This window comes from Theropithecus gelada, chromosome 9 (assembly GCF_003255815.1).
Source record: "Theropithecus gelada isolate Dixy chromosome 9, Tgel_1.0, whole genome shotgun sequence".
In the NCBI taxonomy this organism is placed as follows: domain Eukaryota; kingdom Metazoa; phylum Chordata; class Mammalia; order Primates; family Cercopithecidae; genus Theropithecus; species Theropithecus gelada.
Window position 1 is genome coordinate 55,604,937 of NC_037677.1, and position 16,827 is coordinate 55,621,763.

Consider the following 16,827-nt stretch of genomic DNA (forward strand, 5'->3'; position numbering starts at 1 on the left):
GTTCTTAGCAACATCATTCATAATAGCCAAAAGTTGGAAACAACCCGAAGGTCTATCAATGGACAAATGGATAAACAGAATGTGATATATCCTTACAATTGCATATTATTCAGCCATAAAAAGGAATGAAGTACTGATTCTTGCTACCCTATGGGTGAACCTTGAAAACATTATGTTAAGTGAATGAATTCAGTGACGAAAGACCACGTAATATATTATTCCATTCATATGAAATGTCCAGAACATGAAACTCTGTAGAGGCAGAATATACATTAGTGGTTGCTTAGGGCTAGGGGAAATAGGGGAGATGAGGGGGTGATGGCTAAAGGGTACAAGATTTCTTTTCAGGCAATAAAAATGTTCTGAAATTGATTGTGGTGATGGGTGCACAACTCTTGAATACACTAAAACCCATTGAACGGTCACTTAAAATGGGTGAATTATATAGTGTGTGATCTATATCTTAATAGTACTGTTATTTAAAAGAAAAGGGAAAAATACTATGCTGGGCAACATAGGTAATCTACTCAATAGTTTGCCCTTCTAGAATTGAGCCGGGAACAGCCCCATAGACACAAATCCCACAACCTGCCCCATTTGCAGGGGTGGGAGAAAACCAGCCAAGTGAAAAAATGAGGACTGCAGTTAGCTATACATTTTCTGAAAACTTGGAGAAAGGCCCTGCAAAGCATGGGAACTGGGCAGAAGCTGGGCTTGTCCAGATCAAAGAACAGGAGCATCTAGAGAGATCACATAGACCTAGATGGAAAATCTCATCTGGCGAGTTTGATCAATTGCAGGGCCCACCTGGAGCCCATGTCAGGAAGCACTATGAATGAGACAATGTCCAAACTCCACCAGAACGTGTCTGTTCCATCGATAATGTCTGCTAGGGACAGGGAGTGCTAGTATCTGAACCACACATTTGACAGGTGTGTGTCAGTTCACCCCCTCCTGGCAGAGGAGAAACTAAGTCACTGGGAGTAGTGGAGTGGCCAGGGACCTAGAGCCCGAGGTAGATGAAGTCCAACCTTGGCCTGGGCTCTGGTCTCAGCTCTCTGGACATGCCTACCAATCCAGCCTCACATCTCGTCACACCCTTACTCTTGCTGATGCTGTCGCTGTGTGCATTACAGCCTGGACAGCATAGAGCTGGGCCTGAACCCAGGCAGGCAGTCTGGCTCAAAAGTCTGTTCTCTTAACCACCACACTGTCCCTCAGATAATACTGAGGCTCTGACCATCTAATCCATGTCAGACTCTTCTACAAACCTTTTCTTATTGAAGCCCAGAACTTTGGGAGAGAAATATTGTTATCCCCATTTTAGAGATAACAACCCTGAGTTCCAAGTACTTGGCCCAGATCACACTGTGGCAGAACCAAAGATTCTAAACCAGGACTGTCCAACCCCAATGCCCATGTCATCCCACAGTCCCAAGAAAAGAGCAATTTTTCCTTCTCTCTCTTTAGTCCCAGCACACAGACATATAGACACACTCACACAAGAACACGCACATACGCATGTGCGCGCACACACACACACACACACACACAGTCTGAAGGAAAGAAAATTTGGAATGCAAACCCTGAAGTCCCTCAAGTTCACCATTATCCTTGATCCTTGCACATTCTTCATCCTCAGTGAGTTCTCCATTCTGTGTCTACCATTGGTTATTGTCAGATTCGTTGTCTTTCCTTCACAGCTGACAATCCAGAAAAAAATAATAATAATCACTTATGCCATTGTCTCTGCTTCTTCACTGCCCTCTCATTCCTCAGCCCAGTGCAACTTGGCTCTGACCCTACCTGTCCGCTGAACCCCAATGCAAACCCAACTCTTTCCATCCTGGACCTTTCTATCTAAGACTTCTCCATGACAGGCAACCTGTCAACCCATCCTCCTTCTTGAAACTCACTCTTTCCTTGACTCCTTTAGCAAATACTTTGTGTACTCCATGTCACATCTTTTTGGTCCTCCCGACATCAGCACAGCTGAGAAAGACAGCTGTGTACCAGCTGCCAGCGTTTCACTTCAAGTGTGCTGATGTGACTCTCTCCCTTTCTGCATCAGGGTGACCCCTTGGCTCAAACACCAGCATGGCCAAAAAATGGAGGAGTTAACACCCCCAGGGGCAGCTCCCAACCAGTGGAAGATGGGAGTGGGTGAGTCAACTTCCCATCCTTGGGAGGGAGAGTTCCAAGGCATCTTCTCCACAGTTCCTTAGAGGGTGCTAGTGGGCTTGTGTTCAGTTGCTCACAGTAATTATGCACTCTTTATTCCCCTGTTCTCACACATTGTCTCTCTCCCTGCTCCCTCACTCCAGCTTTCACAATCACCTGACAAATAAGCTGCCTGCACCTGTGTTTGTGCAGGCTCTAGGCTCTACTCTGGGGCACCTATCTTTGTCTCATTGTCTTCCTTCAGCTTCTGACCCATTCATTGCCATCTCCTTATGGACTGCTCCTTTAAGGGTGAACCCCTTCTCTGTTGCTGCTGCCTGGCTCCTCTGCTAAGCCCTGCCCTGTGCCCTTCCACTCACTTGCCTGGTTCACGTGAGTCCCTTCCACACGGCCTTGCCTCTGTCCACGAGGGACTTCCTGCCCACAGCACCATGGCCTCTGTCCCTTAACCATCAGGTGAGCACCTCCCCAGCTTGCAACAAGCAAATCACATCACCCCTCTACTGAGCCTTTCCCAATGCTCCCCCAGGACCAACCGCTCCCACCTGAACAACTGCAACTTGCTGAGGGCGATTCCATACTGCATCCAGTGGCAGCCCTTCCAATAGGCTCTTTGCTTCCTTTTACTGTAATGTAATCTCCCTGAGAGCAAAGGCTATGGAATTTTTACTTCATATCCCCAGAAGTCAGCCCTATCCTGGCCCATGATCCATGCTCAATAAATGTTTGTGGATAAAGGAAAAAGCATTCACGCTACTTTTATCAGACTTGGAGCAAACTTCTCTGCTCCTCCCTCTTCACATGCCCCTCCCCCAGTAGGATTTGGGTCCTTAAGTACATGGTTTTCCCTGCATAGGGTGGGCACATCCATTAGTTTCAGCAGGGAGATGGGAACTCAGCTACCTCTTGCAAGCGCAGTCATTCCTGGGTATCCACTAGGGACTGGTTCCAGCACCCATCATGGATACCAAAATCCAGGGATGCTCAAATCCCTAGTTTAAAATGGGATAGTATTTGCATTATAACCTATGCACATCCTTCTGTATACTTTGTCATCTCTAATTACTTATACTATAGTAGCTAATACAATGTCTACACATCACTTCATTCATGTGGATTCAGAGTAGGACTCAGTGCACAACAAATTCAAGTTTTGCTTTTGGAACTTTTTGGATTTTTTTTTTCCCTGAGTATTGTTGATCCACAGTTGGTTAAGTCCATGGATGCAGATCCCACGGATACAAAGGGGCAATGGTACTTCAATCCCAATGTTGTAAGGCTTTAAACTTGTAAACACCCCCAGGTCTCTTTAAGGAGCAGGAAGCAGGCACAGAGCCGAGAATATCTGCCTTCGATTCCTCTCCTGGGTCAGCACCTGAGAAGTGGGGCTTCCCCCATATGCACCTTCTTGTGAGATTTTCCTGACGAACCAACAGGAAAAGGGAAAGACCAACAGGCCCACCTGATGGCATCTGTGGCTTGTGATGCTGGGAAGGACCCAGGGATGGCCACAGGTCAGCCAGAGTGAAACGGACGTCCATCCAGGTCAAGCTGGAAAAATGCCAACTCAGAGAGCATTGCCCACCACCTCCTGCAGGCCGCGCCTGTGCTAGATGCCAGGAGAATAAAAGGAGATCCCTGTCCTCAAGCAGAACTTAGTCTAGTGGTAAAATACACCTAACCTCAGCCCCTGACTTCACCAAAGTTCCAATCGAGAATCATAATAGTAAGTAAGAAGATTAGCTAACATTTTATGGAGGGCTTACTCAATATGTCAGGGTTTTCTGAACATTTGGAAAACATTCAATTATTTACCCCCCACAGTAACCCTGGGGTGGCATGCTGGAGCCAGCTTTTACCGGCTCACAAGAGCCAATTGTTAAATTTTCAGGAATTTTACAAGCTGGGTGTTAAATATGACTATTATTTTGAAATCAAATTACATAAATTCAAAATAAATTATGCTAAAAACAAAAGTAACAAATCCTCAAAACTCATCACTTCCAAATGATCTTACTGCACTTTATTTATTATTCTCTATGCTACCAGGGCCATGTGCTTCTATTGTATTTCTGTGGTGGAAATGCCATGTCATGGTGGCTACTAAGCCTCTCTTCCCGGTGCTGTGTTTAGTGATGTCACTATGAAAATTGTAAAGGCTTAACTTATCTTTTACTGATTTTTCTAGACTTAAAAAAGTGACGGAGAAAATATTAATTTTCCAAATGAAACTTAAAAGAATGTCTGTGTCGGGTCTATAGTTGTTGGTTTGTGAGTAGCCCCCCAAAAAAAGATTTTTTCTGTATTTAAAAGCTATCATCCAATTCAGCAAAGTCACTCACCCTTTTGACAAGCGAGTGTCAAGTCTGTACCTACCTCTTCATTGTTTCGCGTTCCCCTCAGTCACTGAGGTACAGAAAAATACCAACCAATTTTCAGGTTGGAACTATACTCCAAGAGCCGGTTGCTATGCACTGACTGGCCTTGGAGGTAAGCGCTATCTGTAAGCCCCATTTTACAAAGGAGGTAACTGGTTAGGAAGGGCCAGAGCAGGATTCCTACCGGGGAGCCCAGCACCACACCCCAAGTTCTTTTTTTTTTTTTTTTTTTTTTTTTGAGACTGAGTCTCTCGCACTTTCACACAGGCTGGAGTGCAGTGGTGCCATCTCAGGTAACTGCAAGCTCCGCCTCCTGGGTTCACGCCCTTCTCCTGCCTCAGCCTCGCGAGTAACTGGGACTACAGTTGTCCGCCACCACAGTCGGCTAATTTTTTGTATTTTTAGTAGAGACGGGGTTTCACCGTGTTAGCCAGGATGGTCTCAATCTCCTGACCTCATGATCCGCACACCTCGGCCTCCCAAAGTGCTAGGATTACAGACTCCAGCCACCGCGCCTGGCCCACACCCCAAGTTCTTAACACATGCAAGGGAATAGGAGACCCTGGTCACCCCCAGTTCTCCCAGGCAGTCCTGGGAAAACCCTCAGGTACCTGGTTTCTGGTACCATCTGTCAGATTCCCCCACCCCAGATAAGAGAATAGCCCTGTCCCAGAGAGAGGAGTGCAGGACAGACATGGGGATGGGGATGGGACGGGCGGCGTTCAGCCTGGGCTGAGATGGTGCTTCCCAGGACAAAGCCGCGGGCCTGGATTCGGGAAGGCAGGTTAGGTCCAGAGGATGCAAAGCAGAAGGTGGGACATGGGGCCGCCTAAGACTCCCAGTGCAGAGGTCAACTCCATAGGTCACTCTTACGGGGATTGCAGCCTCAGGCAAAAGCCAGTAAGTCCCTGTGATGCCACCCAGACTTGGAAACTTGCCTACCTCCTGCCAGACATGTCATTTCAGGGTCCCTGGTGCACCCTCACCAAGGAGCACCTTCCAAGAAGGCTTAAGGGCAGGCCAAGATCAAGAGATTCAGTGGCATTTCGTGAGTAAGAAAAGCTGGCCTGGATGGCTCATTCTCATGGTGACAATGGAGCCAAGCCCCATTGTCATCCCAGGTCTTTTCCTCTGGCTTAGGTCCCTTTCCAGGCTCTTCTTCAAGTAGTGCACATTCCAGCCACACAAAACTTCCCACTGTCCTCCAGATGAACAGGGCCCTCTCCTACCTCTGACTCTGTGCATGGCTTGACTTCTCTGGATGGGGAAGTTAGGGAAGGCTTCATGAAAGAGGTGATGTCTATGTCTGATATGCCCAAATGAGCTAAGGTGTAGGGGAAAGGGATTGAAAATAGCCTGTAGCACCCTCTTCCATGTGCACAGCCTTCATTACATAAACAGCCCTCCTGTAATATTATTAGTGCTGTAATAGAGGACACACCGTCTCTCTGGTGCCCAGTAGGTGCTCCAGTAAAAGTACAGGCTGCATAGCTTGGGCAGGTTGCCCGGCTTTGAGACCTGCAGTCATGCTAGCTGTGAGCCACAAGCAATTGCTGATACAGAACTATGTTTGACCTACAAAACTAGCAATTTCATATGTTCCAACCTAATAGCCTCTCTGTGACTCTGTAAATGGGGTTAATAGCACTACCACTCTCACAGGATTGTTGGGGAGATTAAATGAATTAACACCTGTGTGAACACCTGGGCTGCTGCCTGGAACATGACAAATAGGTGGTAACAACAGCTAACACTTACACAGCACCTACTACGTTCCAGGCACTGTGCGAATCATGCTGTCTTATCAACTCATGGGCTCCTCTAGCCACTCTCTGCAGCTAGCCCTATTCTTAGGCTCACTTCTCCGAGGAGGAAGCTGAGCCACAGAGACACGGAAAACTCACCTAAGTTTGCACAGCAGGTTGTGGGGAGCCAGGATCTGAAGCCAGCAGCCTGTGCTGTTATGCTATAATTCAGCCTCTCTGATTGGGTCAAGCTGAGCTATTATTACTCGAGGATGACTCCACTGAATGTGTAGGTGTTAAGCAACTAGTCTTAACATAGCATTTGAGTTTTTAGTGCTTACACAGATGCAGGTGGGCTGGGCAGATCAAGGTTTGGGAGAGGACCAGAGGAAGGCACCAACAACCTGAAGCACAGGAACAGGTGGGTAGATGGGAAGGAATTGGGGACTATGGAGGCTGCTGCCTCTGGGGGACCTGCAGTTCAGCACTTGGCGGCTACCTCGGGGGCCCCCACTGGTGAAGTGGGTAAGGCCAAGAGTCGGAAAGATGAATGGGACCCTGGACGCCTGTGGGCACTTCTGCATCTGTCATCCTGTCTGATGGTCCTGACCTTCTGAGAATGATTAATTCTTCTCTGCTTCCACCTTCCAAATCTCCCACAGCTTCACATGTGGCCAGCCCTAACTCAGAACCTCAAAGAGAAGGGGACATGAGGAAATGCAGACCCCAGCCTTGTCCAAACCTGCAGAACCCAGTCTACTGCATATGGTAATCCTGGGATGGTGCCCCCACGAGAACCCAAGGAGGGAGGGATTGGGCTTGCTCAGCATGTTTCTCATTCCCCTTCTCCTGTCCACAGAAGTCCACTCTCCTAGGGAGATCCCATTCCCCAGCATGGTATTCAAGGGCCTGCCCTTGGGCATCAGCCTCTCAGCCCCTTCTCCATCTGACTCCTATCATCTCCCAAACACACAAGTCCTGACGCCAACCCTTAACATGGCCTGTTCCCTCAGCCAGAAATGCCCTTTCATGCATCTTCCCCTCCTCTGATATGGACTCTCGTCATTGTTACCCATCCTCCCTGCCTCCTGTCCGGCCTCTGTTTGGTTCTGTTATCCCCCACCCCCAATTCCCCACACAACCCAGTGGCTCAAGGGCAGTTGATCTCATCTTCCCCAGGAGTGGGCCCTATTATTCTAAGTCAATCAACACAGGAGACTGCCATGTGACTTAATGGTCCAGGGGCAGGTTCTTTTCCAAAATTGTCCAATCCAATTATAATTTACGCTTGGAAGAGTGATTCCCCTCTCTCCCACTAGACAAGGACAAGGACACACATAGCCCCCAATGTTGCTGACAGCCATCGTTTGACTATAGAATGCAATCAACACTGTGGGTGACAGAGTAGAGAAAGAACCTGAGTCCAAGATAGCATCTGAGAGCTGCTGAATCAGCCAGCCCTGTAGTCTGCCCTACCTCTGTTTGAGATTTTCTTTTCCTATCACTGTAATTTGTAAAGTATCCTGGCAGATACACTCCTACCAGGTATACTCTTGACCAGCTACACTCCTACTCATTCCCTCTGAACCCAGTGCAAATGCTACCCCTCTGTGAGTCCCTCCCTCATGTGCCCACCCATAGTGCCCTGAACCTCCATCTATTCCAGCTCTTTGGTCCATTCTTCATCCCGATCCCTGAGGTGACATCTCCCCTGTGAGTTGCTGAGCTCTTAGACAGCAAACCATCTCATGGATGCTAGAGCAAGGTAAGTGTATCTGTTTAATCTAATTCATTCCACATTCATTCAGCAAACATTTACTGAGTGCCTTTAAGACAGTGAGTGCCAAGACAGGATGGGCTTTGCATACACATCTGTGCAGGGAGTAGGGGTGCATTCATGCAGGAGACAGAGAGACAGCAGGGAAGAGCAGGACACCACCAGACGTGGCATGAGTGGTAGGCAGGACTTGGCTTAGTGCAGGGGTGGGGTTGACCTCGGGCTTTGGGGCTTTGACCCTCTTTCTATATAACTCTCCTTTTAGGGAGGGGGTGCAGGCGAACAGGGGACAGGGAGGATTGGAAGGCTCTGGAAGGAAGCCAGAATTGCTAGGACATGTCTAAGACAGAAGCTGCATCCTCCTCCACTGCTTTGGAAGAGAAGTGAGCTTAGCAGAGCTGAACATGCATGAATTTATGCATTCGTTCATTCATCTAGCTCACATCATGATTATGAAGTACCTCCAGTATACCAGGCACCACATTTGGCACTCAGGATTAATCCGTGAATGCAGAGTAAATGGGCCTTGTTCTGGCTCAAGGGTCAGACGTCCTCTCCCTGAGATCTGGAGATATCCATGTTCCTCCTTCAAGGTGAAGACATAAGATGTTAGAATCTGCTTTTGGAGTCATGAGTCCAACCCCAGGCTAGGTGACATCTGAGGATCAGGAGTGTCCCTTTATATCCTTGAGAGTCACTGATGAGCCTGTACAAACTTGTCCCCTGCAGATGGATCCTGTCTGCACCCCAAATCTCTGAATGGAACCCCCTTCTCCATGCTCCCCTGCCCAGTACCCTTGCAACTGTGCATAGTGCCATGCACGTAGGACCAGCCCTGTAAATATCTCATGAGCATATGAATGGCAAATGCTTCCACATGGGGCATGTGTCAGTCAGAACTCATGTTGCCAGTGACAGAAATCCAACTCAAACTAGCTGAGGCCGAAAGGGGAATGTATTCACTCACAGAATCCAAAAGAAGGTTCGATGATCAAACTGAGGAAAGGCAGGAAGCAGCTGGGCCTCAGAAAGACGGGAACCAGAATTGGAAGAGAACGTCCTCCCTCCATCTCTCATCTCTGATCCTCTCGGCAGGGGCTTCATTCCCTCTCACCTGCAGGCCAGCTCCTCAGCATGGCATGCAATGCAGAGGCCAAGTGCTCCTGGCTTTGACCACCCTAGAGCCTGCATTGTGGGGAGAGTCTGGAGACTCCCTTTCAGCTCCATCTTAAAAATTTCAGGCCAAAGATTTGCCTGGGATAGGCCCAGCTTGGATGCAATGCTCAGCCCTGAACCAATTATCCCTGGCCAGATGGGAAAAAGCATTGAAATTGGCTCAACTTTGGTCACATATCCATGTCCAGGCCAATCAAGTGAGGCTAGAAAAGTGGGGTCCTCTGCAAACATGGCAGAATCTGCAGGAGTCTAAGGGAGGAAGCAAGAACAGAAACTTCTAGAGGAGGGAGGATGTTTAGGAGAAGGGGGCTATCCCAGGTAAAGTGGGCAGGCACTCGTTCACGACAGTCATCTGTTATAGTCCAGAAGTTGAATCAGAGAAAAGATTTCTAGGTCACTTGCAAAATTCACCCCCCTTTCAGCATCGCTGTCCATTCGGTATCTGATAACTGAATTATCTGACTATATGAAAAACTGCCCTGAAGCTAGAGTCAAGAAAACTAAGTTTAAAACTGAATTCTGCCACTTACTAACATAGGCAAGTCACTTGACCTATCTACCTTGACTTTCTCATCTGTTAAATGGGTTCAGTACCTGCTCCTCACAGGTTTAAATGGACTGTGCAAGTGAACATCACCAGCACCATGTTGGTAGGTGCTTCATCAGAGTTTGTGAAAGGCCTTAATCGAAACATCAGCTCCAGGTCAGCCAAGCGGATCACAAAGCTCCTAGTGCACAGCTTCGTTCCTCACAGCCATGTGTGTCAGCCCAACAAGGATAGCTAGAAAATGTCTGCTCATTTTATCTTGCACACGCTCCTTCCTCTATAAGTTTCTCTTCTCCTTAATCCCACCACTAGACTCCTGCAGATGTGGCCAAGTTTTTAGAGGACCTCACTTCTGGGGTTGATTGCTTGGTGCATGGGAATGGAAGGTAAGCATGATCTGGCTTCTCCTACACAATGGACCAATGTGTGCACCTGGAGAGGTTCCTTTTCCCTGCAGTGGCCAGGCTGCTCCAAACAGGAGCGCTTCCTCCTGCTCATGTTCTGCTAGACTTGGCCAGAAATGCCCTTCCGTGCAACTTCCCCCATGTCAAAATAGTCCTGTGTAGCTCTCCTGTCCAGCAACAACAACGGCTCCCACTGCTACCAACTCTACCTGGACCTCAAGCCCTCTGAAGTCAGGGACCAGACTTGGCCCTCAGCTCCTTCTCCCACAGCTCCTCAACACCTTGCTCCTTGACATGTACCCTCCTCTCCCCTCCACCTACCCCATCCTGCCCGTTCTTGGGGACCTTGATCAGCCCTCTACCTCTCAGGGAAGCTGACCTCTGTACGCTCTTGCTGACTTCTGATCCCCTCCCCTCTTGCAGCCTTAACTCTGTACACAGAGTGATGCTGGCTATATTCCTTACCGGAGTTTTCATGCGTGGTCACCAGGACACCTGCTCTCCTGAAACTTAAAAGCAAGTTGGGAAGATAGTAGGATCTGACCTCAGCATAGCCTCTTTGAGAGGTTAGATAGCACGAACACAGGTTAGCAGGCAAAATTTGGGAAGATAAGAAAATACTATTTGGAAAACAGGTGCCAGATACAGAGATTTGCCTTTAGGAATGGCAGATACATGGCACACGTGCTGCTAAAGCCTCCTGTATTATCCATGGCAGACATCACTAACTGATTACAGCACTCTTTCCAGTGAACCTGGACCTAGACTCAGAATCTACAGCCTAGCACTCCAAGCAGGCATAACCAATCAGTTGGAGTTGGCGAATGAAGTAAAATCCATTTTCCAATTGTGGTATAATACAAAGTACATATTTGGTTTTTGAGCTTCAAAAACCCATAGAATTTCTTGAGTGATAGGAGTGTCTTTTATTATTCATAATGGGCCTTTTGGTTATACCTAACTTTGTGAGGTGATTCAAGGTGGGACCTTAGATAGTTTCAAGAGAGGGGCTGGCCACACCAGAAACACTAAGCAAGTGATTAGAGAGCTAGAACTTTCACCACCCCCACCAACCCCTGGGGAGAGAGGGTACAGCTGGAAATTGAATTCAGTCTCATGGCCAATGATTTCATCAATCATGCCTACTAATGAAGCCCCAGATAGAAACTCTGAAACAAGGTTTGGGTAACTTCCATGCTGCTGGTAGAGTGACACACCCACATTCCACTGGGAGAGAGTGTGGAAGCTCTGCAGCACTCTATTTGTGAAATGTATACACATAAAATACAAGAGAATGCAATATTTTCCTGAGGCTTGGAAATTAAACAGTTGAAACTTAAGGGGAATCTGGGAGGTATAATGTGGTTTTGGAGAACATTTCCTGATGCGGGGGTCAAGATCGTCAAACTTTTTCTGTAAGGGGCAAGACAGTCAATATTTTAGGCTTCACGGGCCCCTCACTCCCAAGACCTTGCCTGGTGAATCTGTTCATTTGTATCATTTATAATAAAACAATAGTCATAAGGATAGCACTTTCCTGAGTTCTGTGAATCATTCTAGCAAATATTCAAGCCTGGAATGGGGATAGGGGAACCTGGAAAATTGTAGTTGGCCAGGCAGAAGTGCATATGAAATAGAGGTTGAGCCCTTAACTTGCAGGATCTGCCTTGGGAAGTTTGTATCAGAATTGAATGAATTGTAGGACACCTAGTTAGTGTCATACACTGCTCTCAGATGTGTCTATTAAGAAACCTATAAAAACAAAGTAGGGTACCCACACAGACCTGGAGCAGGGACCAGTACCTATGGCCAAACCCAGCCCACCACCTGTTTTTCTAAATAAAGTTTTATTGGAACACAGCCACACCCATTCCTTTACATGTTATCTAATGCTGTTTCTAACTACAAAAGCAGAGTTGAGTGATTGCAACAGAGAGTGTATGGCCTAAACTATTTACTGTCTTGCCTTTTACAGAGAAATTTTGAGGACCCTGTTCAAGAGCACCAGAAGATGTTATCCAAAGCAACATTATAACCCCCAAATCCCTTTCCAGTCTCATGTTTTATTTTGAAGCTTCAGGTGAATGTTGCATTCTCTTCTATTTTATGTGTATACATTTCACATAAAAGCAATGTTTAAACTACTTACTGCTTGTTAAGTAACAAATTCTGTTTGCTTAGTGAGTGGGAGTCATTCTTCATTTCCCTAAAAGCTTGCAATTTCAGGATGGGATATACAGTACTGGTGTGAGACTGGGACTGAGCGGTGAGGGTTCTTCCAGAAAAAAATTTAGGAATAACAAGGAGATTCAAACTCTAGGTTGAAGCACTGATTCAGATATTCATTCTAAGACTTGCTTTTACCCTATAAAAATGAACAGTTGCTAAGGGCTTCTCAAGTTCTGCCCATCTTGTCTCCAAGATGATGGTTTCAGCAAGGTATCTGCTGGTGTGTTCAATGGGTGGCTGGGATCTTGTCACTTATTTGTTCTCAAGGAAAACCATTTGCAAACTGTGTTCTGTGGGGCCCTAGAGTTCCCACAAACGTTGAAGAACTACTGGGGTAGAATGTGGGGTCCAAGTGAGTGGGATTCCAAGTCCATGCCAACCTTAACCATGATATTCCCAATAGATGTTCTCTATTGCCCATCTCATCTGTTTGAGAAAAGGTATCTGCTGATAAAATAAGATTTGAACATCACAGGTCTAAATAGTTCACTCAAGTTCAAACACAAACAGGTATGAAAACAGACAGGTAACATAAGTGAATAAGTCTGGCAAGGCATGGGATGATAGGGAGTGGTAGGACCTGTGGCAAACTGTCTTAAAAGAGCAGGTGCCCCTGAGATCTAGCCATACAGAACTACAAATTTAATGTGTCCAAGTCTTCCAATTTCTCAGTAAATCTGGAAATGTAAGTGTCTATTTCCCAATTATTAAGACATGTGCAGGTCAAACAGATTCCTACCTACAAACCAGAGGCAGCTGGTAGACAGAATGCAACTGCTGGCTTGGACATTGCCTTTAAGAAAACCAGCCAGGAAGGGCTGTTATTTCCTTGAATTCACTTAGTAGGCCAACATAGAACAGCAGAAAAACCCACAAAAAAGACAAGCATCCTATCCTGGCACTAGCCCTTGCTAACCGTGTGGACCTGGATAAGGCCCTGAACCCTTAGCAGGTACCTGCCCAAATGTGGTGATCATAGCAAATCCCAGGCAAGTGGCAGGGAAGGAAGAGAACACACTGTGGGTGATGGCATCCCTGGCCCAAGAGGCACCAGGTAGGCACATATGAAAGGTGTTCTCTGCTGGCGACAGGAGGAGTGCCCAGGGTGAGTGGTACATGGGGCATGGGTGGATCCTGATCAGCCCTAGGGATGTGGCTGGCCCAGAAAGCTTGAGCCCCCACTACTAAGGGAGATGAAAAATGACCACCTTCCATCTCCACTCTTCTGTGCACAGATGAGGAGCGAGAGAGGAGCGGGCGCCTGGGCCCGCGGCTGTCGAGCGGGATCATTAATAAGATAGATGTTCCTAATGGCTCCAAGAAGGATCATGGAGCTACTCATTATCAGGGGTTGAAATCGCTAATTATTCGTTTCTCTGCAGCTGTCACTCGCCGCGCCCACCCAAAACACCGGTCCCAGCAGCGGTCCTTTCTCTCATGGCCAACAGGGGGCCGCAAGCATGCATGGCCGGGCCTCAGGGCTGAGGGCAAAGTCTCCATCGTGCATTAAATACTTATTAAACTTGATTAGAACTCAATGCACCATAAAATCTCTTTCAAGTCGGTGAAACGCCTTTGGCTACAGATTTTTTTTTCCCCCAATTCTATCCAAAAGGAACTCCCAAGCACTCAGAGAGTATTGGAAAAATTAGATGATGGTTGAGGCGGGGGAGTGTGGCACCGGATTGGGAATGGGGGAGGTGGATTTGGAATATTTATGGGAGAAGACAGCAACGCCTGGAATGAGGGGCATCAGGAACGAAAAAGGGAGTGTGGATTCAGGCGGGTGGGAAGGCTGCCGGATGCACATATTTTTAGGAACGATATTACCCTGGACCTAAAAATATGAGACATGGCTTTCTTTAAAAGCGATCTAGGTCCTATTTACATTTCAGAGCAAACAGCATATTGTTTTCATCAGGGGGAAATAAGCACTCATGTTTACCTTATGTTTCCTTCAAAATATTTGCATTTCAAAGCCTTCTGAGCTTTAAGTTTCAGAGCTGTTCAAAATGTGGCACCTGGGCTTCTCCCAGATGGGCCATGTTTACAGCCGAAATCCATACCACCCAGCCAGGATGACACCCCAATAAGGGACAAGGGCCCCTTTCAGGGGCATAATGCATCCCCCAAGGGCACAGCAGCTGGGACCAAAGCTGGTGGCCAAATGAGCGATGGGAGAGCCAGACAGCCCAATTCTCAAAACCTCTCTATGAGGTTCTGTGAGTCTTCCTCTTGCCATGTTCTTTTATCCTCTCTGTGGATGAAGGAGGAGAAGGGCTGGTCTGCACAGAGCCTTTGGGGGCCTGTTGGGAGAAGGAGGAAACAGGCAGTGCTGGAACCCGCAGGAGATATTCCAACAGAGGCAACAACCAAGTGGGCAGGGTAGCAATCCCAGTGCCAGAGGGTTGGACTAAATAACTTCAGCTCCCTCTTCCTGTCCCCAAAGTTTCATTCATTCATTCAACAAACAGTTATTGAGGGCCCACTCTGGGCCAGGATTTGGGCTCACGACTGGGGCCACATTGATGAACCAAACCAATCAGGGCTCACCTTTACTGGTTGCTTCCTCTCTGCTAGCCACTGTTCTTGGCTGCACGTGGCAGCCATCTAGCAAACTTTTAAAAATCCCAAAGCCCAAGCCACACCCCAGACCAGTTAGATCCCAGTGTCTGTATCTGACACAAGCCTTGCTGTTTTTTACTTTCTCCAGTGCCCAGGACCAACCCACTGCACCCCCCTTTCTAGAGGTTCCCTGTGGACCTTGGTAGAGGGACAGCTGCTGGTCAACTTGACCAAAAGCACCAAATTCCCAGGGAACCAGCCTGAGAAAGTCCAGGGTAAATTTCAGGGTCCAGGCACCATTAAATTTTCAAACTCCCCACATGATTTTAGCCTGCAGCCAATTTTGAGAACTGGCATTCTGTGCTTCACATATATGAACCCACTTACTCCTCAAACAACCTTCTGAGGTAGGTGAGAATGCTTGCCTCTCCCCCTTAAATGATGAAGTGCAGGAACGTTAACTCAGCCACAAGCAGCAGAGCCAGGATTTGAATTCCAGCAGTCAGGCTCCAAAGGGTGCACTCTTAAGAGCTCTGCAGTGGTGTCCCTGGTGCCAGCTACTGTGCTCCAGAGAGAGGCCAATGAACAGACACTACACAGAGGGATAATGTCAAGGCATTGCTGCCTTTCCAGCCACCAGCCATTCCCAACCCTGGTCTTTGCCTGACTCATCCAGAGACTAACTGTCCCTGCCTCCCTTGCAGCTATGGTTCTGGCCAACAAGATGCAGTGGGAAGCCTGCTTGGAGCTTTTGGAGAGAGTTTTGCTCCAAGGTTAAAGGACAGGGGTATGAGAAGGAACCTTTTCCAACCCATGCTCATCCTTCCACCTGAGATGTTTCCATGTGAGAATGTGATATTTGCAGCTGCAGAGGCCATGCTGTGACCACAAGGAAAAGGCTGAGAGAATCATAGTCACTGATCAGACTGTCCAACCATTCCGGAACAGGCCCCCTCCAGATGTCTTGTTAAAAGAGAGATCTAAAATGTCTTCCTTACTTTCAGATATTCAATTACTTGCCCCTGCATCAGTTAGAATTAGATTTGACTGTGATTAATAGAAAACCCCCAAATAACAGTGGTTTTTGCAAGATAGAGGCTTATTTCTCTTTCATATATAAGAAGTCTGAAGATAAGCAGCTCAGAATGACAGGGGCAGCTTTAAAGTCATCAGAGAGCCAAGCATCTTTTCTCTCACTGCCCTGCCATTCTTAGCATGTGGCTTCCACTCACAAAGAGGGTTGCCCAGGCTCCAGGTATCACATTTGCTTTCCAGCTAGCAGGGAGGAGGAGAGGTGGAAGAAGTATCCCCTCTCCTTTAAAGAACACCTCCCAGAAACTCTTCTGTCTATATCCCATTGACTAGAATTTAGCGACATGACCACATCTGGCTGTAAGGGAGGCTGGGAGCCACATTTGTCCTGGGAAGCCATAAACCTAACCAAAAAGGGGGATTCCATAGATAAGAAAGCAGGATATTTGAGAAAATAAACAGTCTCTTTCATACAATTAAGGCCATCCTAATTAAGAAAGATAATGTCTCTGATGAAGAAGGGATAGGAGTTAGCCAAGACAAAAGAAGGGAGAACAGTGTCCCAGGAGCAACAATTTAGACACAGGCCTAGGAGCAAGACAAAGTGAAATATTTGGAGAACTGAAGAAATCCTGTGACTAGATGACAAAGCAAGGTTGGTGGGCGATGAGGTGGGAGAGCATCAAGAGAGCAAGATTTGCAGGGCCCTTACATAACACCGCCCTAAGAAACTTGGACTTGGAGACCCACTGGAAGGTGTTTGGCAGGAAAGCAATATGGCCAGGGTTGCATA

At 47.4% G+C, this 16,827-nt stretch overlaps 1 long non-coding RNA gene across 1 annotated transcript in view; it reads right to left on the reverse strand.

The window, feature by feature from the left end:
• The window catches only part of LOC112631806, a 134,150-nt gene that overhangs the window by 4,446 nt on the left and 112,877 nt on the right, over window positions 1-16,827 (reverse strand). Inside the window, exon 2 of the long non-coding RNA XR_003121199.1 lies at window positions 14,383-14,743. This is a non-coding gene — a long non-coding RNA (uncharacterized LOC112631806). The remainder of the gene's footprint in view (window positions 1-14,382; window positions 14,744-16,827) is intronic.